Source organism: Athene noctua, chromosome Z (assembly GCF_965140245.1).
Source record: "Athene noctua chromosome Z, bAthNoc1.hap1.1, whole genome shotgun sequence".
Lineage (NCBI taxonomy): Eukaryota > Metazoa > Chordata > Aves > Strigiformes > Strigidae > Athene > Athene noctua.
In genome coordinates, this window is record NC_134077.1 from 77,393,031 (window position 1) to 77,419,815 (window position 26,785).

At 40.3% G+C, this 26,785-nt stretch overlaps 1 protein-coding gene across 1 annotated transcript in view; it reads left to right on the plus strand.

Annotated features, from left to right (window-relative positions):
- Positions 1-26,785, plus strand: part of MOB3B (MOB kinase activator 3B) — a 103,663-nt gene that overhangs the window by 13,087 nt on the left and 63,791 nt on the right. The window contains exon 3 of the mRNA XM_074931589.1: positions 20,308-20,406. The gene's annotated coding sequence lies outside the window, so the exon portion shown is untranslated. The remainder of the gene's footprint in view (positions 1-20,307; positions 20,407-26,785) is intronic.

The following is a 26,785-nucleotide window of genomic DNA, read 5'->3' on the forward strand; positions in this document are numbered from 1 at the left end:
TGTGAAAATGAGAAGAATGGCTTGAATGAGCAAATCAGGAGCTATGAGTCTATGTTTTTGTTTCAGTGCTTCAGGTTTTTCTAAGCTTTCTAAGCTTTGCATTACATTCTTTCCTCTTAAACATCTCTCTGGAGTTTGGTCAAGGGACCCAGCATCACTGGATGAACCATTTTTTCTCTAGTGAGATGAAATATGTTTGTTGGGTTTTGTTTTGGGTTTTTTTTTTACAGAATCACAGAGGGTTGGAAAAGACCTTGAAGATCATCCAGTCCAACCATTAACCTAACACTGACCATTTTCAGCTACACCATATCACCTCAGCGCTTTGTCGACTCTACTCTTCAACACCTCCAGGGATGGGGACTCCACCACCTCCATGGGCAGCCCATTCCAACACCCAACAACCCCTTCTGTAAAGAAATGCTTCCTAATATCCAGTCTAAACCATCCATGGAGCAACTTGAGGCCATTACCTCTTGTTCTATCACTTATTACTTGGTTGAAGAGACTCATCCCCAGCTCTCTGCACCCTCCTTTCAGGGAGCTGTAGAGGGCGATGAGGTCTCCCCTCAGCCTCCTCTTCTCCAGACTAAACACCCCCAGTTCCCTCAGCCGCTCCCCGTACGACCTGTGCTCCAGACCCTGCACCAGCTCCGTTGCCCTTCTCTGGACACGCTCGAGTCATTCAATGGCCTTTTTGGAGTGAGGGGCCCAAAACTGAACCCAGGAATCAAGGTGCGGCCTCAGCAGTGCTGAGTACAGGGCTAAGATCCCTTCCCTGTCCCTGCTGACACAAGCCAGGATGCCATTGGCCTTCTTGGCCCCCTGGGCACACTGCTGGCTCCTGTTCAGCCGCTGTCAGTCAACACCCCCAGGTTCCTCTCTGACTGGCAAAATAATAATATAAAGATATAAAATTAAATAATTTAAAAATCACTCTATTACAGATTTTGTATGTCTGTAACAAGTATAAGCATCAATATGTCTTGTTGTACTTATATAGGCTGTCATGCTTCAGTAAAGGCTAAAGAACTTTTCTTGGACTGTGGATCCCATTTTGTGCCAAAACAGCTGAGGACATGAAAATTTTGTGGCCCAGATGGGAGCTGAAAACAAAATTGTGAAGCAACAGGCCTTAGTACAAAGGACTAGGAGTCAACTAAGTGGAACTGAGGTCCCAGTCTGAATTCACCTAGGTGATGCCTAGGTTCAAAGTGTCCTTCAGTCTTCCTGTATTTTAACTGCATCTTTACAAGTTAGATACACCTAGCTACTACCTGCCTTAAGAGTTTATATAGCCAGGCTCTATGTCAAGGTTGCCTAGCAGAAGCATTGTGAGAAATGCTGAAAAAAAGGGGAAAAAAATGGCTGCGGCCTGATAAATGCAAATCAGTTTTGAATTGGGATGACCCTAGTGTCTGAGAGAGGCTACTTTAATTTCTGGATTGTCTTTGTTTCACTGTTTGCTTGCTTAAGAAGTAATGGTGATGATAAACTGTTAGTTTAGATGATAAAAAATATGCCTACACCCTCAGTGTAGAGAGAGACCTTGTTGGGGGGAGGGGGGGGAGCCTGAATAACACCCCAGCTGCTCCCAGTCCCATCACATGAGCCATCAGCCCAACAAAAGCCCAACTCCACAAACCCAGCAGAGCATGGGGGCACACTGGCAGGCAGGAACCCAAATTAAAGACTTGGAGGAAGGGCCCCTTCCGGGATTGTCCTGGGGGAGCCTCACCCCAATGGCCTGGGAAGGAAACACATCAAGATGAATCAGTGCTGGAGCACCTTACGGACTTTCTGGGGGTTGCTGCCTAGAGATAGAAGACACTTTATAGGATCCAGAGGAAGAGCATTTCAGGACCTATTATGGGATGGTTAGGGGAGGAGCCAAAGGTAGGGAAAGGAATGGATCGTAGTGTTTTGGGAAGGAACAAGCATGTGATAATAGAGGGATGAAGAGACAAAAAGGACTGGTCATGTGTAAGTAGCAGCTGGTCAATACATTTCTCTGGTTGTGTCCTGTGCCTAAACAGCAGTATGTCCCCTCTTCTTAATAAACTCTTAAGTATTTTCCTGGGTGAGGGACTTTTTTCTGTAGGTGTGTGTGAGTATGGGGTCTAAGTGCCAACACCTAGAATCAGACCACAGGTAGCAGGGGCCCATGCGTCACTGGTACCAGCAACTGGAGAGACCAGAGTGAGTGAATTTGAGTGCCAGCAGCTGGACAGGGGCCAGGGGTCAGTGATCTGTGTGTCCGTGATGCCAGTGACCGCAGCAAGAGAGGATATTTAATAGAGTGTGTGAATGCTAGAATCAAGCTAGACTTACCAGTGAGTAGGTAGTGGGGGATGAGAGCCATGGGCGTGCCTGTCTGAGAGTGACACCACAGGAGGGGCTGGCTACTGGGAAGACCAAGGTGGTCCCAGTTACCTGTTGTGGAACTCTGTATGTGTGTGCACATATGTGTGAGAGGGCATCTCTACCTGCAAGCGGAGTGGGGCTGAAGACTTGGTGACCCATATGTCCAGGTGCCAGGATCCAGAGACAGCTACAGGACAGATGATGTGTCAAGCCCAGCTGCTGGAAGGATTAATTTTGTACCTATGTGTGTACGTATATATCCTCATAGCAGATCTCCATCCTGCTCAGCAAGAGAGAGAAGAAGGAAGAAGCTCTTGGTATTCATGTAACTGCTCTATGTGTCTGCCTGTGTTGTGGTCATGTTTATGCATATGTATGTGCTGTACATGTGTTTGAGTGTGTGCTTACTGGGAATGCACGTTCAACCTCACTACTGGTTGGACCTGGGGGCATGGGGCTGCAGTAACTTTGCCTTTGTTGGGCTTCTGGATTCTGCCCACTCTAACAAATTATGGTCATTTTCTCTTAGTCAGGGACCAGACCAGCAATTCCAGTAGGAAATCCATAGTCTCACCTAAGTGCTTTTAAAGTACCCATCTCACCTCATCCATGTTATTGAGGGCTGTGCAAGTGGAACACTTGCAAGGATGAGTAGAAAAGATTGGTTTTTATTGGAGTATCTGCCATGGGGAAAATGTAGAGGTCATAGCCTACCAGAAAAACAGGGGTGGAATATCCTACAAAGGCTGTTTGGCTTTCCAAGGGAATTTCCATTTGACTGTACTGTCAGACTCCTTGTGTTAGATTTTTGTGACTCTAGTGTTCTCATCTGCTTGCAATCAATTGTAGTAAACAGTCAGACTAGCATTATTGTTCATCTCTCTGTATAAGGTCATCTTGGCAGCCAATAAAATAGCAGTCATGAAAGCATCTCCACAGTGATAGGAGATCTGAGGTTCCTAATGCTTTCTCACTCAGCTCAGTACTGCTCAGTGCTCATCTTGTTAAAATTTGTGTGGTGAAATAATAAACCAAAATGCCAGACTAGCTTCCAGGAGAGAGAGTCACTTGGTTTTCCTGCTGAGCAACGTTTCTTTCTGGGAAGAGTGCAAACGTCACTGTAATTCTTCTCTCAGATGTGAAGAACCCTTAGGCTTGAATCACAGAATCCAATAAACATGATAGGGAAGGTTCCACCCAGCCAACTTGTTTACCCTTAACTGCAGAGGAAATGTTTCATGCTGCATGTGTTTCTCAGAGATCTTTGTCAGTCAAATTACTCTTGGGAGCAAGCCTCCAATAGGGCAAAGATGATGTCGAGTTTAGGGTGAAATTTTACCACATACACCCTAATTGATCTATTAGCTCCTTACCCAGAGAGCTGGTCCTGTTTCCCTCCTGTTTGGCCTTAGGACTGTTTCAGCTTGGGAGGCTTAAAGTGACTGAAAAGCCAATCCCCTTCCCTTTCTCAGAGAGAGGCCAGGGGATTGGGAAGGACAATTTTTTGCCTACTTTTCTACCTTGAACTGGCTAATCAGAGTAGAACTGGAGCTGCCTCATAGGGACAACCAGAAGAACATGGCTATTAGCACGTAAGCAGGACCTGCCTTCATCAGCAGGGAGCCTTCAGATCACCTGAGATAATATGTTTAGGCTTAGATGATCTGATCTTGCTGATTTCCCATGGTAAGACCTCTGAGGAAAAAAAAATAATTGTTTTCTTAGCTTTTAGTGATGCCAACAATTTGCATCAGGTCTTTTTGCCTGCAGGCCTTTCTAAAGGAGACATGACACTAAGAGGCTAGTATTCTGAATTTAGGAGCTTGTGCTGTGTAGAAGGCATCCTGAAGTAGTCATGTGATCTTGTCTCATCATGACATCCACAAGTCCTATTTTGCAAGAGAGGGAAGCATTAACTATATTACAAGTGTCTCAGCTACTCATTTCTAGTACTGGCTGCAGAATGTGGAACAAAGCAAAACCATTTAAAACCAAATGAATAAAAAGCTAAGAAACTTCTCAATTTAACGTGAGATTTCTGACTACGGTATGTGTGCTACAGACCTCTCTCTTATAGAGTTGATGCCAGATACAAATCAGTCTGTGTTGTATGTTAGACTATATGAGTATCAGAGACTACAAACGTGCGTTAATATTATCACACTTCAGAATATATGCATACAGTGGTTCTGTAGCCTATCCTGTATCATAATAACAAATAACAGAGTATTTCTGGTTGCTTATATTGGGTGGAGGGCAGCAACTTTTATGATGTAATAAAAACTTCTTTGTGTTGCTGACAACATGGCCGTTTGCTTGTGAAAAATGTCTTGAACAGTCTGGCATGACTGTAGGAAGACTGCTAACTGAGTAGTGATGCAGAATTGCCCAGGCATAGTGAGGTGAAGACTTAACTGTACGTGCCAGGTGTGTTTATAATTCTTAAAATTCTATTTCACGAACTAATGAAGCCTGGTTTCTGACCTCACTCGATTCTCCAAATCCTTCTCCTTATGTTCCACAAATCTTTCAAAAGGTAAGTCAGGACATATTGTAACTAATTTTCTATCTCAGTTCCACATGTACTGCATGATTAGATTTTTCTTTAGTGATGTCGGTAGTCTTGTTTTCATCCCCATCCAGCTGCTAATTTTGTGAACTCTGGATGACAATATTTATTTTGAGGTTTGAACTGCTCTCTCAAACATCATTGAAGCTGGATGATGGTTCGGAAAATTATTGTGGGTAGCAAGACAGACAGTTGGACTCTGTAGCATTTTGTTTCTAGAAAATCGGTTGAGAAGTGTAATAGACATATAATTTTCCCTTAAAAAGTTGTTAGAAGTTAATAACACACATAGTATGTCTTTGGAATTAAACATTATTGTCAAGTGTAGTTGCAGTGGGCTTTTTGTGAACGTCTCTGCAACAAGGTAAGGACAGAGTATTGACATCAACTTGGTTTAACAACAGGAGTAATGCCAGCTTCTGCTTGTTTGTTTTGTTTTGTTTTCCCCAAGTAAATATTAGTGTTTCAGATTAGTTTGGTTGAAGGATTAAATGTTAAATGGTCACAGAGATACTTCACTCTGCGGTTGAGGGATTATCAGGGTAACAAAGTTGTTGTTGAAGACTCTCATAAGCCTTGACAGGAATGTGTGGTCCTATGTTCCTGCAGCAGGACAGACTCCAAGTTGGGAGCAGCTCATGTTGCTCCATGAAAATAAGACTGCATCTGCTCCCTGTCTGCCACGTGCATAGGAATGGCTGTAGTACCATCCATTTTTACACTTTACATAAGAAATAGTTCAGACTTCTTGCTTGAAGACCCCAAATGAAACCAGTGACATCAAGTTCACTTGCTGTGTAGATTGTGACTCCAGACTGAAGAACTGTTTGTACTGTGATTTGCTACTTAGTATTTTGCGGAAATCTTGTCTGTGAAAGAGGTAGGTGGGTTTCCTAAGCATTTTCTTGGTCCTTTGCTCTATAGGAGATTGTTTGTACTGTAAGGGAGATTGCTTCTGGAATTACTGAATTGACACATGTGCCTTTTAATACTGTGCAGTTAGTAAGTGGTCTAGGCTTTTGGCACCGATGCTTATTTTGAAATTGCTCAGCATAAATGACAGGCAACTGAACAGGCTAGCACATGATACATCAGTGTTTTGGACAGAGTCAGAACACAGGAACTTGATGCTGCAAAACTGTGAACCAGTTCACCATAAAGCTTACTTCAAGGCGTATGGGAATGGCATCTTTAAAACCCTGGATAGAATAAAGAGTATAGGCTGCTGGGCTTCTGTCTGGACACTTGCATATTAGGCAAAGAGGGTTACTGTAGCAAACTGCCACAACTGGCTGCAGTGCTATAAATTTACTCATCCCAATTCCAGTGATTGACACTGACTAAGCAGCTATATCCTCACTCCAGAGGCCTGGTAGTCACCTTCTGTGAACAATAATTCAGATTAGCTGTATGGATTTGTATCAGCATTGCAGTGGGATTGCATGCTGAATGGTGTAAGGAGAAAGCAGCTGTGGACCCCAAACAGTAAGGTTAGCCGGTTTCTGGAGAGGTTGATGATTTCCTGGAAAAAATGAAATGGCTCAGTGAATGTGTCCTCTTTTAGTCCAGTACTCCTCTTCAGTGAAAAATAACCTGTCCTGGAGACCCTGAGAGCTGCAAACTTTCCTAAAGCTTCTTGCATAAATGCCGCTGTTGCTTTTGTAGAGATTTATAGCAGAATCTTAGCACTAATGAGGAGAGAGAAATTCAAACCAGTATCAGTATTTTATTGTCATTTATTGTGATACAAAACACACACACACCATGCAACAACATACTGAAGGGGCTAAAAGTTTTTATTATGAGCATGCCCTTGGGCTGCTGTTTATGTGGCAGGTTTTATCTGCTGTGCACACCTCTATACTGAAAGGGTGAAGCAACTGAAATTTCTCTTGCAGCTCCCACACCACAAAGTGTTACAAGGTGAACCTCTGAAATGTACCAGTGTTTTGGCAGATGTGTCAGTTTGGTTTACCTGTGATGCTATATCAAGTTAAAATAATAAACTAGAAATGTTCTGAAAGAAAAACTCTTGCAGCAGTGACATCACTGTTTATATGGTATCATGATAGTCTAAGGATGGGGGAAGAGAATTACTTTCATTGAGTAGATACAGTAGATAAAGTAACAAGTTTTCTGGTAGAGAAGCTTTTTTTCTTGTAGGGAAGGGATGCCATTCAGAGGGACTTTGACAGGCTTGAGAGGTGGGCCCATACAAACCTCAGGAAGTTCAACAAGGCCAAGGGCAAGGTCCTGCACATGGGTCAGGGCAATCCCGAGCACAAATACAGGCTGAGCAAAGAGTGGATTGAGAGCAGCACTGCAGAGAAGGGCTTGGGTCTCTTGGTTGATGGGAAGCTCAGCATGACCCGGTAATGCACGCTTGCAGCCCAGAAAAGTCAACCATACCCTGGGCTGCATCAAGAGCAGTGTTTCCAGCAGGTTGAGGGAGGTGATTCTCCCCCTTTACTCTGCTCTCATGAGACCCCACCTGGAGTACTGTGTCCAGCTCTGAGGCCCAACATAAGGACATGGACCTGTTGGAGTGAGTCCAGAGGAGGCCATGAAGATGATCAGGGGGCTGGAGCATCTCTCCTGTGAAGACAGGCTGAAAGAGTTGGGGCTCCAGGGAGACCTTACAGTGGTCTTCCAGTACTTAAAGCAGACTACAGGCAAGATGGGGAGGGACTCTTTATCAGGAAGTGTAGGGATAGGATGAAGGGTAATGGTTTTAAATTGACAGAGGGAGATTCAGATAATAAGAAAGAAATTCTTTACTGTGACACTTTGGCTGCCCCTTCCCTGGCAGTGTTCAAGGCCAGGTTGGACGGGGCTTTGAGCAGCCTGGGCTAGTGGAAGGTGTCCCTGCCTGTGGCAGGGGTTTGGAACTAGGTGATCTTTAAGGTTCCTTCCAACCTAAACCATCCTAGGATTCTGTAAAGAGCAGGAGTCGTCCACACTACGCTATTTGTTACATTATTGCTTAAAATGTAAAAATGATTCTGGTTGTCCTGCATCTTTAAACTAAGATAGGTACTTCTGGGTCTCAAAGGCTCTATTTGAAAGGAAAGTCTTGTCTGCTACTGTGCAGTTAGTACCACATCTATTTTTCTGTTCAGAATTTGGACATTAAAAGAAGAGGTGAAACGGGATATGATTAGATTAATGAAATAGAAATTTTAGTCCTTTTAATAACTCTCTGGGCTCAGAACAGGTTTGAGTGTAACCTAGTACTGTATGTAGTACTCTTCAAGACTGCTGAAGTGTTTTTGTAAGAAGAATGGAGTATGATCTTTTTTCAGATTGAATTGGCCTGGCTGTAAACAGAACAGGGTTCTGATCTGCCCTGCAGATGGGTCATTTGGTAGGATAGCATTTGTGTGAGTCTGCAATTTCCCCACAGTCCAGAGTCTTTGCTAACTTTTAGGAGCGAAACTGACTAGGACCACTTTCTAAAGGACAGTTCCCACTTTGGCAGTGCTATTATGTTTGTGATGGTAGGCAAGAGGACAGCCCAGTAAGTATGTCATCTGAGAGAGCTGAGAGAGCAATATTGGTAGTTATCTCTCTTCTCCTTTATTTCTTCCTCTGCTGTGACTGCTAGAAAGATGCCTTTATTTTTTATCAGCCTTAAGTCCCAGGCAACCAGGACAGCTGTAGCTGGACTGACCAGTTTGAGAACTGCTGTTAAAAAAATCCTTGACTTGTCAGCTGGGCCCCCCACATTCCAGGTCAAGTGAAAAAACATACTTGCATGATCCTGATTACTAACAGAACATTTTCTGTCTACAAATGCTTGTGTCTTGGCAAGGTGATGAAGAGAAGTAACCTGCATCAAATTTATGTGGTGCTAAAAGGGTAAGGTTTTCCTTGCATTATTTCCCATTTTTTTAAAAAATTAAAGAGTATTTTGAGAAGTGTAGGGAAAGTGCTGTTCTGGTTTTATGGCTTTTTTTACCCGTCTCATCTCCTTGTTCTGGGCCACGTTTACTTCGTAGAGATGTTATTTCATCCACAAAGACAGTCAATTTGTTAACTTGGTGAGTGGTTTGTGGTTTGTTTCTTTTTTTTCCTGTAGTTTATGCAGCAGCTTAATTTAACATGCTCCACAGGAAAGGTGTTGACAACTGCTGTTGCTTGCGAAGCAACTAATAATTATATGATGCACCTATTGGCTCCCAGCATGGGGTAAGAAGGAAGGGGAACTCCCAGCACTCACTGAGTGCTTAGCACTGACATTTTTTTCTTTGGACAGAATTTGGGCTGAAGGTTTTAAGTCTTTGCATCCTCTGTAAAGACAGTGGGATGGGATAGTCACATAGACATTTGGATCTTGAGCAATGGAGATAAATTGTAAACTGTTTCTAAGGAGTTTAATTTCTTTTAAGGAATGTCCTATAAGTAATACATACTCTTAAAATTACTATCTTTATAAATATCATGCATGATTTTTCTAATGGGGTCTTGAACAAAGTAATTTCTAAATTAAAGTATTTTTTCCTTAATTTTACTGTGGTTGTCAGCACCAGAACTATTATTAGCAAATAGAGGCCTGACTTCTTCCTTCAATGGGATAATGATAATTCAGCTTGGAGGAGATACCTTTTGTTCACCTGATCCAAAGGACTTGGTTCCAGAAAACTGTTCATTGTGGTAGAGTCCAAAACTACACACAAGTTGGGATGTGTACAGAAATCACTTGATCAAGTTTGAACACACAGAGGCCTTTACTCTAGGTGCCCCAAGGTGAATGTTTAACTTCTCTGTTAATCACAGATTGATGAACAGATGTGCTAAGTTGGAAAGAAGCAAAGGAATGGGTGAGAAGATGCTGGGCCTTGGAAGCTCAAGAGGCTTTGCGTTTTCTCTCATCAATAACGTTTGCCCTTAATACCATTTTTCTTTCTCTTCCTCAGAATTTACTGTTTTCAGACAGTGATCTTAGGCAACACCTTATGAAACTTTACAGTCTAAAATACAGCTGTTTCTCTGGAAAGTGTTACAGTTTCCAGAGCTAGGAAACAACACAGTGAAGAAGTGACTATCAGGCAGTTAGATGGAGGACTAGAGTACCTGCAGGAGACAAAGGTGAACTCATAAAGTAAATCAAATTCATCCTCTACTCTTACATCTGTCCTGAAAAATCTAATGAGTCATGTCCATACTTTTTTCAGTAACTTGAGCTGGCCCCTCCAACTTTACTATTTTTTGCTTTGCTTGCAGCTTGAACATGCTAGATTAATAATTATGACCATACCTCTTCTAGTTTAATGACATTGAGACTTTAAGAGCAGTGCAATTTCCTAGTAGGCCAGAGAAAAAAAATTCTGGAGGAATAAGAAGATGTCAAGTTTGTGCTACCCATTTTTCTGACATCTGAAAGTCCAGACATTTAATTTCCAGTGTGAATCTATTAGATGCAGATGACTCTGTTATCCAGTGGAAATTGGGACGTAGCTTGAACCTGCCCACTGAAACACCATGAGTTAAACAGAGGTGCTAAAGTCTGCTTCAAGAACATGTCTGGACTCTAGCTTTATGAACAGATGGCAACTCCAAATGAGGCAACTGTGATTTTCTTCCTTGGTCTTCTGTTGGCCTGATGCATGACCTTGGACAAATGACTTGCTTTCATGTTTCTTGCTTTCATCTGTTGTTCTCAAAGGACTTGAGGAGACAAATAATTCATATAAGAGACAGTGGGATAGATTTTGATAAGAATCTTGTGGTTATATCTTACAGCAGAGAGAGGGGACATTTGAAAACCAGGTCTTTTGCTATTATAATAAAGTAGCTTTTATACTCTTCTTTTTGGTTTATTGTACTGATAAAGACACCAAACACAACATGATTACATTAATGGCCTTTAAAGAATTATAATGAAGGAAAATTCTCCTTGGGTTTTACAGGCCTGCAGGTGTAGGCTTCATACCTCCCAGCTTTTTCCAGTGCATTGTGCTAGCAATTTACTGGTTTCTGCAGTGTCACCAAATGTGGCTGATTGCAGGGGCAGTGTGCTTCAACTGTAGGCCAGTGTAGGGGACAAGAGTCCTAACTAGCTGCATTCCACTATAATCCCTGAGCAAAATCTTGATTTGACACTACCTTTAAGAGACCTACCTCCCTTTTAACAAAAATGCTTAGGCTTAAAAGCCCTCTGCTGAAGCATCTTTCTCCTGGTGATGGAAGTAAAGAATAGAATGAGGTACTAAAAAATATGGCTGATCTCTGTAGTGCACAGCATGGGGGTACATGATTTAACTCCCTTAGTGTCCTGAGAGCGAAGCAATTACAAAAATAAATTTTTACTTGCAGAATCCTTGGGAATTTTGCATTTCATCCTGACTGCATATCTGGTTTTCTCTCTCTTTTATGAGGGATTTGGGGGAAGCAAAACTTTGCTTCTGCTTTTTGCTTTAGACAGTCCTGAGTCCTGCTGTGTGCTGCTTTACAAAATACAGTCACCCAAATGCCAGTCCCAAGTCACTTTTTTAGGCAGAATTGAAAATGATGTTATTAATGATTCAGCTCTTACCAGTAAAACTTGGAGCATGAGCTTGGAGAAGCCTGTGTAACCCAGACCTCCCACTCAAACTGGTAGGTTCGCTGCAGACAGTCTCCCGAATTCTCAAGTCTGGATGCTTTCCTTTGAGACAGGCTGCAAAATCCATACAGCATGATGGATGAGAGTCTGCTATGATTATCTCATTAAATGATATCCTCTTTTTCAGGTACTGTCTTCTGCAGAATACTATAAACTCACATGGAAATAAAACAGAATTTACCATATAAATAAAATCCTAGAGAGAGAGCTGTATCAGTCATCACCAGTATAGCTTCTGTTTTCCAAATTCTGGCATAGCACTATTCTCATCTAGAAACTAGTTAGGATTTAAAGGTGGTTATAGCTTGAGGTCTTCTAAGAGAAGTAAGGCAGGTATAAGGGGTTAGTTTGTGCTGTAGTAGAAGGCTTCACACGCTAATATGGAGTGCATATTATGTATTAGATAAAGGATTTAGCCTTGAGAGTCTATTCAGCGGGTTACAGCCCTTTAATGTGAGCCTGGTGCCTCATGGCAAACTATTCAATAAATGAAAATAAAATAAGGCGTCTGGAAGGAGACTGTATTTGTAAGGACATGGGTGGAGGCCATGTAAAACCATTTGAATTTAGCAGTCATTTGCTTTGGATGGGTAAGATCAAGAATAGTTTCTGGGGAACTACCAAGATGGAACAGAAAGATATGTTAGTTTCTGGTGGTTTTTAGCAGGGCTGAATTGTTCAATAGATTACTAACAGTATTACTTAAAAGTGTTACTGGGCTCTCACCAGCATGTTCGCACTCAATAGAGTTTCAGGTGTTATTCACCATTGCAAGTAAAGTTACTTTAATGAAGGCCATGAGAGCTTTCTGTCTGCCATATTAGTGGTTAACCTGCTTAGATTTCTGAATTCTTTGTTATATTTTATATCTGAAGGTATTGAGTCAATGGAATTGCCTTGTGTTTAAGAGAAGTCTGGAAGAACTAACTTTTAAGTATCAGTGCAGTGTATGTGAGGACATCAGTGGCTGTGTTAACACCGTAAGGCCCCTAATGGGATTAGGTAGAAAGTGTCAGGGTTTGTTTTTTTCTTTTTTTTTTTTTTTTTAAATTGTTCATTAGATTTTAAGTTGTGTATGTGTAAGAATCTTAGTTCTCAGCAATATCATTTGCCATAGGAGGCACTTTATACTGCCTGTATTAAAATTCAGCAGAGAAGTATTACTCCTTTTCATGAAGACCCATGACAATTTTTACATAATAATTCATTTCTCAAAATGTCCTGCATCAGAGAAACACACAATGTTTTTCTTGGATGTATTAATGAAACCACATATAAGCATTACTGTGCTTCTATTAAGGCAGTAGAAGTAAAATGTGCAGAGGACCATGCCCGTAATCTAATGATTGCAAATGATGAGAGCATGAAGGGGTGTTAAGGGTGGGATCTGCAGCTTCCAATTTATACTGTAAGAACTGCACATTTAGACTCATTACCTTAGACTGCCTTTATTATCAGGGGAGATGAGCATTTTTAAGTTTGGTGCATCTGTTGTATTTTACATGTCTAGGATGAGATGAGTTGTGTTACAGAAACACATTTCTCCTCATTAACTCTAATGAGAGTCAAGAAACAAATGTGTTAAAATCTAAAACATAAATACCTACATTTGACAAATTACTCCCTTCCCAAAGGTTCTAACTGTAACCCCTCTGCTTCTTACCACTACCCTACATCTCATCCCAGAAGTAATAACTTTCCTGGGTTTATGTACTTTGCTGTGACACTAACCCATATGGCTTACCTGAAAGCTTTACCTTTTGCCATGTTCTCAGTCATGTCAGTGGCAGCTGTGCTTGCTTTTGCTGGACTACTGTATTTTTCTGTGCCAGAGCCAACAGTAACTTAGGCGATCAGGCTGTGCTCTGTATGAAATTGTTTCCCTTGCTGGAATTGTTTTGTCTCTCTAAACTGTAAAGTCAAAATTTGTTTAGTTCTAAGCCCTTTCAGAATTTAGCAATGTCAGTTCAGAGGCACAGTTGCCTTTCTCTCCCTTTACCAGGTTTCCTACCCTATAAGCTACTGATAGATAAGAGTTGCTGAAGTTGCTTGTTAGGTACTTTGTTCATGCACTTATTTGATTTAATATGTGTGATTATTTATTATGCTATATAATCTGACATTCAGTCCAGAAAGGTAGAGCTGCTGAGTTATTATTTGTAGTTATTAGATTTCTAAGGCAGGGCCATTAGTTGCTCTTACTACAGACTTGTGCTCTGGAATGCAGTAAATAAAGCTGATTGTAAATTAAGCTAATTACATTATTGTGTTGTTCATGGTAAAGTGCTGTCACTGGTAAATTGTGGCATTTAATCATGTCATGATCACTGTGTTCATATTGCTGCAGTAACACTATCAGGCATTAGTATTAAATTCAGCACAATCTGTACTGGTTTTAGTGATCAAAACTAAGCTTCTCTTTAGACATGTCAGTCTTGTTCTGTTAGTTAAACTAAAGTAAGGCATGTACAATGGTCCAGTATTTTTCATCTGATGTCACAGCTATGTTTCAAACATGTCTAGAGCTCTTAAATTCCAGTATTTATTTTCAAAAGCATTTTATGGGAAGCACACAAAAAAATCAGATTCACTAAAAGTGTATTTTTGCCATGATTTTTCAGGTTGAAAAACCAAATCTTTGCTGGCCCTCCAGACTACTCTTTTACCATTTAGGCACAAAGGAGACAGGATTACCATTATTGGGCTGGTTAAGTACACTATTATGTAAAGGAGCAATTGCAAGTGCATTTTCTGAAATGTTAAATCCTCATGAAGAAATGGCTCTTAAAGCTTCGTAGTTAGTAGGTCCATTAACATCCCTTTGCATCTCATGGCTGACAGGTACAGTTTTTCCAGAGATGGTTCTTTCTTTTACAAAAATAGTTAAAATGGGCTGTTACTACTTATCTTCCACAGGGTCATCATTATACTTTTCCTCTGGAACTAATGTACTGCACTACTAGAAGATACTTGTTTCAAATCCATAAGCATAAGTGAATGTGTATGGGTACAATAGCAGAGAAGGACTAATAGTCTACAAAACTGACATGGAAACTGGTTTTGAAATTTGAACTTAAATGGGAACATGTTTACTCACAAAAAGATTGATGCTTCACTTTAAGAAGGTGTTAATCTGATCGTGGGGTAAATTTAAGTCCTTACAGAATAGTTTTGTGCTATTCTGTGCTCCTTTTTGTCCTCCATCTTGGGGAAGCAAAACATGCCTCTGTTCTTCTTCTGTGCTTGGAGTGAGTATAGCTTAAATGAGAATTTGTCTTTATACTGAAAGTTTATTCCTGAAGATCTTTCTGTGGGCATGCTAGTGTTATAACTCAAGGCAGACAGTAGGATAACAGTAGACGTTATTTTAGTTTTCAGAAACAGTAAATTGATTCCTTGTATTCCTCACAGATGTCCCTTTTCCTCAGTCCACTTCATTATACCTTCACACAAACAGAAGAAGTACAGCTGAACCAATTTACTTGTTTCAGTTGCTGCCTGCACTCTTGGAATCTGTTTCAGTGAAGTCTCATCTTCTAATGCTCATGTGAACTGTAGTACAGCAGTGCACCATCTGCACCTAGACTAATTGTATTCATCTGATAACGTCTTAGAAACCAAAACATGATGAAGTCTTAAGCAGACAAGAAGCGTAATGCTTCACATAATGTTTCCTGCATTTTTTCAGAGAAGCTGTTCTGTAACATCTGTCTGATACTGGAATAAACCATGCAATTAATCTAACAGTTCTAATGACAAAGGGATGTGACAGATCAGAAGCGAGCATATAAAGTTACCCCTTACCCTTTAGCAACCGTATGTTGTAATCTCTTTTGTGTGAGGCACAGTTCAGGTACAGAGTATGCAGTTTCACAGTCTGGATACAGTATCTCTGCCACACAGATGAAATATGAGTCAGTATATGCGAAGACCTTTGTCAACAAGCAAAAGTGTTATGTGTCCAGCCTACCACAGATGACAACTGTTCTGTGGAGTTTTGCAGTGTATTATGTCATTTGGCTTAACGGGTGTTGGATAGGTACCTGTGTATTAGAAATTAAGGGTTATATTCTGCCTCCATGGTTGTGTCTCTTGAAAAACTGGAGTTCACATCAAATGTACAAGCTTTGAAGGAAATCTATGGAAAGTGAAGGAAGCCTGTTTTATCTCTAGGCCAGAACAGCCACATATTACATCTGTGTAACTCTGTAGATGTAATCTGCTTTACTAAATTACACTGGACTTTGAATAGTACAGTGTGCATGGGGCCTACACAATTTCAGAAGCACCCTTACATCTTTACTGTATTCTCAAGACTTATCAATATATTTATAATAAAGTAAATCTCAGGCCTGTAGAGAGGTCTGGATGGACTTCTGCAAGTTATCTGCTATCTTGAAATGTATAGGCACGACCATTTTACTGCTGTGAGCTTAATTTAATTGTTTCTGTTCAACTGACTGAAGGAAATACATTTGAATCTGAATATATGCTTGCATTTTTTCTGTATTCAGAACATTTCAATTTTGCCTATTGTTTTGACTAGATTTTTTCTTTTAGTAAGTAGTAGAAAGTGCTGTGCCAGTGTTCATATTTGTTTATAAATAAAACAGTTGGAGCTGAAAGAAGCAGAAGAGTGATGATGTTTTGCAGAATTTTGAAAATCATGATTTTCTGGCAGCAGTAGATTATTACATTGTAATTGTAACTGGTGTCGACAGTATTTTCAGTTCTTTCCTATATCATGTTCCTTTACAGTGATCTTGTCCTCTAAATTTATATATTACTTATACCACAGTTTTTCATGGCAGCTTAAGCAGGTATATTAAAGAATGAATCACAGAGCAGTGGATTTTGAATTCCCAGTTGTGCCACATCAGTCTGGCTCTGATCTAAATAGAGCTAATCCTGTTTTATTTTAGAGCAAGCAGGTGAAGAATTGGCCTTAACAGGCTGTACAACTTGTAGTATGCTGTCCTGTTCTTAAAACAAGTAGTACACAAGATGAATACTTCTCTAATTGCATGTACTCCCACACACATACAATAATAATTTAATAATTGAACCTGTCTGCACATGATGATATAAAAAGCAGAAAATGCAGGTGGTTTATACTATCTCTGTATATTTGGCTGATTGTTTTCCATAATTGAACCTAGGGGTAGAAAAATCAATACAAAACAGAATGTAGCCAACAGCCTTTGCTTTGGTGCCTACTGTCAGCCTTCTAAATTGCTGTTCAGCTGGCACTTAAACTGAAGCCTGTTGCAGTTCCTGGATATGACTGGGAAACCCTAAGTAGAAGAGTGAAGAAGGGGGGAAAGTAAAAAAAGCACAAGGAAAATGAAGAGGATATTTTGGAATGAAGAGATGACTAGGAGGAATGGAAATGAATTGCAGAGAAAAAACAATAAGGGAAGGCATTTCTGAATCTTTTTCTGATTTCACAGCATTTCTAAGATGTGTATTTTCAGCATGTGAAACAGTATGGGAAAAGCTGTCTATTAACTAACATCCAATATGCTGTAATCATGGGATCTTCAGATACACCTCCAGTAATTTGCACCTTGGTACTCCTCAGGTATTATCAGTGGTTCCTAAAGAAATATCTGTAGTCTAAGTGTCAAATCTTGCTGGAGCCAGAGTAGTGGTCTGCAGGACAATGAGTCTGCAGTCTGTAAGGCCTCAGAAAACTGCTTGCTTGTGAACTCGGTTGTGTGGCTTGCCATCCTGGGTTCTCACGCATTTTTCTAAAGAAAACTTGGACTTCCATCCCTGCTGTGTTAGGACAGGGATTCAAGTCATCTTAGTTAGTCACCTGTGTGGCATGCTTTTCAGAGAGCAGATGTATTATTATTTGGGAGTACTCTTGGGATCTGTGGTGATTGCTGGCTCAGAAATTATGATGGCACATGCATCTCTAGTAGCAGATATCGTGTGTGATACAGCTGGGTTTACTCAAATAATTTGGAACTGGATCAAAACCATAATGCATGGAATTCACGGGTGGCAAAAGATCTGACTGAAATGGGATAAAGAATAGCAAGGTAGCAATGCAATTTCCTAACCATTTACTTATGTAGCAATTGGAATGATGAAAGCATCGTAAAGGGCGGTAGGTCTAAGGCTTTTTGGGCTTAATGCCAATTTAGGAATAAATTACAAGCACCAAAATTTGTGTGAACATAATCAGTATTTTCAGTATTGTTAAAGATTGTGTAAAATTCTAATGGATAAATTAAAATGTTAAAATAAATACAATAAAGCCTGGTAGCAGAAGTGCTAAATATATAGTGAGAAAAATATCTCAAAGCCATTATCTTCTGGGTGTTGCAGGATGTGTGTTTCTGGTAGAAAGAAGCAGAGGGAAAGAGATACAGAACCTGGGCATAGAGACATTCAACAGTATATCAGATATTAGTTTCCATTACGATGTGAGCCAGGGTATGGCATCTTGGCCACGGTCTGGATGAGTGGGTGAAAAGTGTGGTACTGATCAAAGTGCCTCCCATATGGAAGACTGTACAAAAGTGAGGGGAGGGCTGGGGAAGGGTAGAAACCTCAGGTGCTAATAACCTGCTAAGACCAAGCAATAAGTGATGTTTTGTGAGGATATTCTTTGGTGTTATTTTTCTTCAGTTATATACAATTAAGTTGAATGTACAAATTATGATTTATATAAGGTTCTCCAAATTGTCTGCAAAAATTGTATCTTGCAGCCCACCTAGGAATACTTTTAAGACAGTTTTCCAGCAGCAGAATATTAGTGGATAATGAAGTGCTGTATATTCAGATTCTCACATTGGGAGTGAGCTGTTAAAAGACTAAGATAGAAGACTCAGAATCTGAGTGTAGGTAGTCCAGATGGTGCAGGTCTGCTTACTCCAATGACTTCACACATTTTGGAGGCTTTCCTGCTTTTGCTCTCACAAAGCCCATTTTCTCTCTTCAGTGGTCTTCTGGGTTGTTTGGTTTTTGCTGGAATGACTGTGCTTCTGATGTCTTAAGGATTATTATACAAGTGTGTGATTTTTATGAAATCTAATTTTGAGTGAATGAGAATCTTACTGGTGTATGGGTTATTTATACACAAGTATTTAATGATATACTGGAGGTGCTGTGAATTTCTCTACTCCTGTAACTACCTGTTGGTTTAGATGTATCTTTAATAAGATAGACTGTTCTGCAACATACACTCTCTTCCCCAGCATCTACACTCTCTTAGCAAAAAGTGGCAGGACTTAGGTCCTGCCTATTAGCAGTTCCCTCTAAAGCTCTTCTGTCCAGCTCTGCTTTAGGAGACAGGAGGCCATGGAATGATGTATGCTGGAAGGTGGCCTTAAAGCTTCAAGAATTCATTAAGAAACATCACCACAGAACCTCCCTACTGACACTGTAGTTATACTAGCAAATAAGAGTTTGTAGTGGTGTTGCTCTGGTTGGGGCCTAAGACAGATGGAGACCTTTCGAGTCACAGCACATGCTACACACAAATGTACAAGTAGAAACAGGAAGCTATCAGGTTTCCTTCTTTCTTGGTCAGAAATTGTTGGGGAGTTACTGAAATTATGGTGTGGGAAACATGCTGCATGAACTAGTTCTGTAGGAGGAAGCTTAGCCAACTTGACTCTCAACTTCAAACTGTGCCAGCTTTACAGTCAATTTTTGATTAAAATCAGCAATTGGCTTTTAGTTAGAGCTAAACTGAGCAGTGCCAGGCTGTGGGGAACCACTCTAGTTCAAAGCAGAGTCCTTCAAAATGGCACCTTCCAGAGATTGTCAGCTGTGCTTTCCCCATTTACTGGTAGCTATGGCTGCACAGACCACAAGAGGTACTCAATTTTTGCTTCAGAGTAAACTGCTTGCTATAATGGTCAGGAAAGAACCAATCTTAACCCTCCCTGCTGGTCATTTTTGCATGCTCTATGAATAATTATTTTTCCCTTATTTCTGTAGTATTGGGTATTTACTGGTCACAGCTGTGGGCAACTTGGTTTGAAAAGCCAGATGCTTAGCTTGCAGTGAAGGGAGTTTTCTTCTTTTTATACCTGTTAAGAGGTTGGTCCTATAGCTCTGTCACAGTAAATGTTTTTGTGTATGGTTAGAAGCAGAGTAATACATAGTCCAGAATGGTTTAGGGGAACACTAAAACCTGATTTCAGGGCTAGTGCTGGATGAGAGTTGCTTTGGCCACAAACTGTAAAAAGTAATCAAATACTGCTGCCTATAAAGTGCTTACCACAGGGACTAACTAAAAAGCCATGCAAACCCTCCTTCCAGATCAGTTTGTGAGGTAAGTTTTGTTTGCTGTGTTAAATGCCTTCTGAAGCACAGTATGGGTTAAGCAATATGTGGAATTGGCTTTGAAAGTAGTTTAGTTCACTAGAAAGTTAAAGTAGAATCATAAACTGGAAAGCTATTCTTCGGTGTGTAGGGGGGGGAAGGCAATTCCACAGTTGTTCCCCACAGTGTACTGCTAGTGCATTGCTCCCCTAGTGCTGGTGTATTATGGTCTGTGCAGAGCTATCCAGTAAATATGGTCCTGGCCATTTACTATCTGCTAAACTGCATTAAAGGAGAGCACATTTTTTTCTGTCCTATACACATCCCAGAGGAACAATCCTTGTTACAACAATGGTTGTGTCATGCATTGGAGAGGAGGCTGCCTGTCCTTGGAGGAGGTAGTTACTATCCTCAGTGTTCTTTCCAGTATCAAGTGTTTGATATATCATGTCTCTGACTTCATTTCCTTGCTTTCATTATATTTCAGGTATCACAGATGGCAAAGAAAACAGTTTTTTTCCTCCAAGTGAGTCCTAAAAGACTGCTCATCTAGAACTCTGGAGTGTGGATGATTACCTCGCCCTAGGTATTCTGTTTCTAGCCTGTTTTATGGGGGAGGTGCATATATTTAGCAGATTCTTTGTTTCTGCCTCTGTGCATAATAGTAGGTAATTTTGACCAAATGGTAAGATTGAACATGATAAAGTTGCAAGGTGATGATCAGAATAGTTACCTGGAGAAAAATCTCTTCAGCCATCAAGTCAGTTTAGTCCTGCAAGTTAAGACCAATATATAAAAACAGGGTAGATTATTTATTTTTCTGAATTTTGAAAGAACAGATCGCACAAGTAGATACTTATGACCCCAGCACCAACTGCAAAGGCTATGCCTTGTGACTCCATGCTTTTGAAGCACAGTATGACTTGCCAAGTTGCATATTGAGCGCTTTGATCCAGACCATGGGAAGCAAAGATTTCTTCTGTGGTTTCATACACTTCGCTTTTCTGATAATCATGCAGAGCTGTGGTTTAAAGTCAGTGGATTGAGTCCTACAGCTGCTGGACTTCCATTCCAGGACAAAGTTTTAGATTTGTGATATAAATAACTGAAAGATTAGAAATTAAATGGTTGTGGGTTTTTTTCCATATTTCTCCATTTGTAGAGAACTATGCATTTTGCTTTGTCTTGATCAGCGCTGCTTTATAAAGACAAATAAATCCTATTTCCCCATTATTAATACTGACTTCACTGTCTTCCTTCTGGATGTTTACTGCCCATAGCAATACCACTCAGTTTTGAGTCATTGGCAGTCAATTTGACGGGCTGCATACGTCAGGCTTGACATCAGTTACTGACTCACGCATGATTTTTAGGCAAATTTTGTCTCTCAGCAACAAGGAGTTAATTTTTTGTAACTGAAAATCACCATGCCCATGTTGAGAATTATGTTTGTTAGAAAGGGTGCAGCACACCAGTTGATGTCATATTTTCCTTGCACATCTTTGCTTTGGATCTGAAATCCTGAGATTCTTAAGGCTGTTGCTGAGGCACTGTGTCACCAACCTGCCTCTCCCCTGTCTGCCCTCCACACATTAACTTGAGCTTTGGTGGGAGAAGTCAGACTAAGGCTAAGGGATCTGAATGGATGTCAGGTGACCTTTTTACATCTCATTCTCAGCATGTATGCTTTCAGGAATTCCTGTTTTGTCCATGGAGTGTTAGTTACTTGTCTCTGCCAGCATAGTGCGTATACCATGACTCTTCATTTGTATCTCTGTTTCTTTGCATGCTTTCCCTGGACAAGAAAGTGAATGGCTTTAATTGAAATGTTGCTGAGATGAAACATATGATTTAGACTTTTCTCTTAAAGCAGAACACATACATGGTTTCCTAAAGCTAAGATTTAGACCAAAAATAAAACTTGAGTTTGGCTTCTGCATGCAGAGCAGGGTGCCTGAAGTTCTAGGAGATAAACTGCTGGTTTCTAGCAGATAAGCCACTGTATTGCTTTGTACAGAAAGACCTGCCCTCTGGTTGATCTGTTCACAAAGGAGAAGAGTAAAGCCCTGACAGGAGGTCTGATACCATACTTTTCTGTGTGAATGTTCTGCTGTTCCCTATCACTCATATGACTTAACTGGTATTTTTTCAACAGACTATAGCACACTCAGTTTTAGGCTTTTGTATGGGAATTGTGTGGATGTTCCCAGAGTGTAAGAGTGAGCAACAAATCATATTTTAACTCTCTCACTGTCTACTCAGTTGTGCCAGTGCTTTTAAAAGCCAGAATGTAGATTTAGGAGTGAATTAAACTGAACAGAACAAAGAGATTTGTGAAGATCAACCATAGTTTAATAAGGAGTTCTTACTGTCTTGTCGAAGGAGAGTGCTCAGAGTATAAAAGTGAGATTTTAGCTCTGTTGAGGTCAGTATCAGTACTCCCACTGACTGCGGCATAGTCAAAATTTTATCTTTAGAAACAGGGTGGAGTCAGAAATGAAAGAAGCTGGAGGAGGCATGTGTATTATAATGGAGAATGAACCATGTAATTTAATTTGTATCTTGTCTTCTTCTTCAAGACTATTAAAATTTTCTTAATCCTTTCACCTGTCCTCTGTATATTGTTTTTAAAGACACGAAAGCTAACAGTTCTCTGTTGGACCAGATGATGCAATAAGCATGCTACAAAAGTGTAGCATGTACTGTTGTGGTGAGGACTCCACCCTCAGAAACAGCAAGGTTTTGACAGTGAGCTGTTCTATTGCTACTCCTGCTGCAGCAAGCTAGCCGAACCATCCAATCCACCTGTATGGTAACTGTTTACAAGAGCAATGACGCTGTGTTTTACAAGAGCTGTGGAAACAAGGCCTGTGCACTCCTAGAGGCTTTGCCTTATTAGTGGAGGAAGGACATAGCCAGTCGCAAGGGCTTGATAACTGAAAGCAGAGACTGTTCGTGTACTTAGAGAGAATGTGGTTTAGTGACTGCTTGTGCATGTGTTAGCCAGAGCTCAGACCAATAAAAGCCTGTGAGCCAGGAAGAGAGCTGGAAGAACCTGGGTGTGTAATAAATAAACGGCATTCTAAGGGACTATTAGAATTGCATGCTTCACTGTGATCTGTCACTCTGTCAGACTTCAGCCTTGGTAATTGCCTGAGCTGAAGCGAGTTCCCCATGTTCTGTAAAAATCTGGGAGGTCTGTAACGGTCATGGCAAACACTGCAATTCACTAAAGTTGCCATGGCTGAAAAAGGACTCCCACAGGTTTCCTATTCTATCTGTCTCATTCTCTGCCTTCCACACAGACGTTTCCTTATGCTGTCCTCTTCCCTGTGCTGTGTGGCCAGGCAGGGGATCAAATAAATTGATTGGGGTGAAAAATTGGTTTGTTGTTTCATTATTGCAATTTATGTCTTAGTCTCATAGAGGTCCCTGCAAGGGGATATATAACCAACTAGACCAAGTATCATAGGGGAGAGGGCAAGAAGGCTGGAACATGAGAGTGGAGAAGGTGAGTCAGGACAGACTTTTCAGAAAAAAATTGCAGCCATACATACCCCTACATGACTATCGGTCTGTAGAGGGTCAAGACCTTAAGTTCCAGTATGATAGAGGAACAGAGGCTGAGCTTTGGTATAATCTAAACCATGCATTTTTTGCAGTTTCTTTAGTGTAGTTCTGAGAGAGGCCTACTTCAGCTGACCTTAAACTGTATGCTGCAGGAAGGTCCTGTTCCTGACTGGATTGCCATGGATGCTGTTAAAATATAAACTTGTAGTGAAGAAGTAAGTGCCAGGGTATTCTTAGTATCTTCATAGTGATCTGTGTACCTTTCCAGAACTTCAGATGATGTGTAATCACATTTAACACCTGTAAAAGGCACTAGAGTGATACTAGTTAAGAGTTGAGTTCTCTGTTAAGACATATCTATCGTCATGGTGAAAAACATGATTCATTTGGGTTAATAAACAGCACTTATCACCTAAGATTCGAGCAGTCTTACCTCATTCTCCTGCTGTCAGACAGCTCATGTACTTCATCCTAGAAATGGCTGTTGTTTAAATCCACTTTTAGTTGTTTTGTACAATTTTCCTAAAAGGAAAGGGGAACTTCTTTTTGTAGTCTCTGTAGAAGGGAGATTTGTTGAAAGAAGTGGAATTAAATGGTTGCTAATAAAGCATTGGGATACTAAAATGCAACGGTTCTACCTAAAATCACCTCTGAAATATGATCAAGACATGTATGATAATATGATTAATGGCATTTGTCTAAAAAGGACTGCAAACTTGATGTTTTCTCCACAGATGCCTGCCCAAGCCATTGCTACTCAGTCACATCAGAGGGACCAATCCTGTTCTTTAGCCATTTATTATTTTTCAATTTTATCCCTACAAAAATGTCTGTATTTTGGCAGAATCATAAATTTATTCTCTTTGTCAAATGTTGCTGTAATATTTGCATACCTTACAGATTTTCAGGCAGAAGATGATCCAATTTAGTTATTGTTTGTCACATGTTACATTACTACATTCATTTTTAAAGCACCCAGTTTTATAGACAGTTACCCATTGTATTTTGCTGGCCCTTTCCAATCTTTTACATTAGAAATTGGGTGTAGTTGTTATTAGTCTAAACAAGAAAAGAATCGAAGGTCATTTATATTTACTGCTTTGAGCCTTGACATTTTGATTATGAAAATACTATTTATGCTATTTTCTGTGATCTCACACAACTGTGGCTTTTATTAATTTCATGAAATGACTTGCTTCTTTTTTTTCCCCATGCACAGACAGAACAAAGGCTAGTTATTGCGTGTCAAATGAATGGATGTTGCTATATGTGGGAAGTGTTTCTCGCTGTGGGAAGGCTTCTTTCCAGTTAGTGCATTTCACCTGGGTACCTTGATGCTGCAATGTTGGTACTGTGGTTATCACATATGGATTAGTGTAAGGTAATTCTAGTAGCTTTAGAGGAAAAGGAAGAACTTAGAGAAACCCCAGGAATCCTTTCTTGGGAAAGACTTTAAGCCAAATTATTTTTTTTCTTTTTCCTAAAGTCCCTGGGACTTCTACAGTAAACAGAAGCAAATTCTTGTCTTGAAGCATCAGTAGGCTTCCTTTCACTGGATCCTACCATTTACTATTGTTATTTTGTGTATTAATTGACATGTTCTAGGATTTACATAAATAATGCAGAAACCACGGACAAAGGCTGCAACAGGACATTTTTGTCCTTAATAGTGATGGTTCTACCTGAAAACTTTCACTGGAGAAGCCATGGAGAAACCATCCAAGGCAGCACGTGGCAAACTAAGACATTGTGGATACTTCTTCTAAGTCTTAAAGTAGTAATCAGACACCCTTAATTCTGGGACCTTATGGAACTTGTAAGATTGTGGAGGATAGGATGGAATGTAGGAAAAGATACACTGTCCCTTGGAACCTGGTTCCTGTGTTTGTATATGCTGCTTTTAAGAGACATATTCTCTTGGTTTGATCCTTTTCCCTTTCCCTTTCAACTCTGGCACAACCATAAGGCAAATATTAAACTCCTTGTGTACATAATAAGTTAGTATTGGGAGGGGTTTTTTGCCCATGAAGAATATCTTCTCATATCATAAAATTTTCACTATGAATACAAATAATTGTAGAACTTTTTTTTTTCCTCGTGGTTTCAGATAAAACTTAGCTGAACTGCATAAATTTGAGTATGTAAATAAGATATATGTAATATTATTATTGTTCCTGCTCACTTTGCTGATTTTTACTTTGTAAATAGGAAAGGTGTTTTCAGATTTCAGGACAGGCCTTTCCTTGTTGGATAGTTCTTTGTACTTCAGTGTGTTAAACAGATAAGCTGTTCATTGTATAATACAATACTGGCTCTCAAACAAGAGCCTGGAAATAGAAGCAGTGTACGTTTGCTCAGTCAGAAAGGAGCGTGGTTATATGTATGTGCCTCCAAATAATGTGTTTGCTGCCCCAGTTATCTGATATAGCCATAGTGAAATGGCCCCTTGTATGGATAGCGAAGTACAAAGCCAAACATGAAAAGTCGACAAAAGGTTGGTCCTTAACGAGATTTGGATCAAATGTGTGCTTTCCTGCAGGCTTCAGCTGGCTTTGAATCAGACTGTGCAAGTGCTCAAAATGAAGACTAATATTTTGGAAAGAAAAATGTGAAAATCAGCTGATACTGAGTTGTTTTTCAAACATGTATTGCTGGATAGACAGCTTACTGTGAGTTTGATGCTGGAGAAGTCATGTCTCCTTACTTTCTTGATTAATAAAAAGGAAATTATACCAACTTCTTTTCCAGCAGCCCTCTAGAGTTTGCTTAATGCTCAGTAGAGTGCTGTGATGAAAGATGTGTGGTTATAAGCAGTGTGTCATTTAGCAGTCTTATTACCTGTGATTTAATAGAAAGTATATGACGAAATGATATAGTATGTTTTTAACTCAGCAGTGACTCAGACATGATGGTGATCACAGCATGTGATTTGTTGTGGGTGGTTTTTTAGTGGTATCTGCTTGGGTAGGACTGGTTTATTATTTCCATATGTTGACTTGGTATACCTGATACTTAGACTGAGTCTCTCTGTATGTGCATGTTTCTACATAAAGCTGGGGACAGCATTGATTACTGTGGTGCTGATGCCATGGATGAAGCTTGTGACAGTCTGGTTCTCTGTTCTGAGGTCATCTCCAAATCTGCAGTTACCATTCTCAGTCATGGCTCTGCCAGCAAGGGAATTCACCCAGCTGGATTATTAATGCCATGAAACAGTCCTTCAGAAAAAGCTGTTGGTGACTGTCACACATCTTCAGAAATACATTGCACTGAAAATAAAGAAGAGAAGCTGTAGTGTTGGAAGGAGTTATCTGTCTGAGCTGCCCACACCAGGACAGACATATATTCAGCACTAAGTTCAGAAAAGCATTCAGAATCCAAACACCATGAGCCGC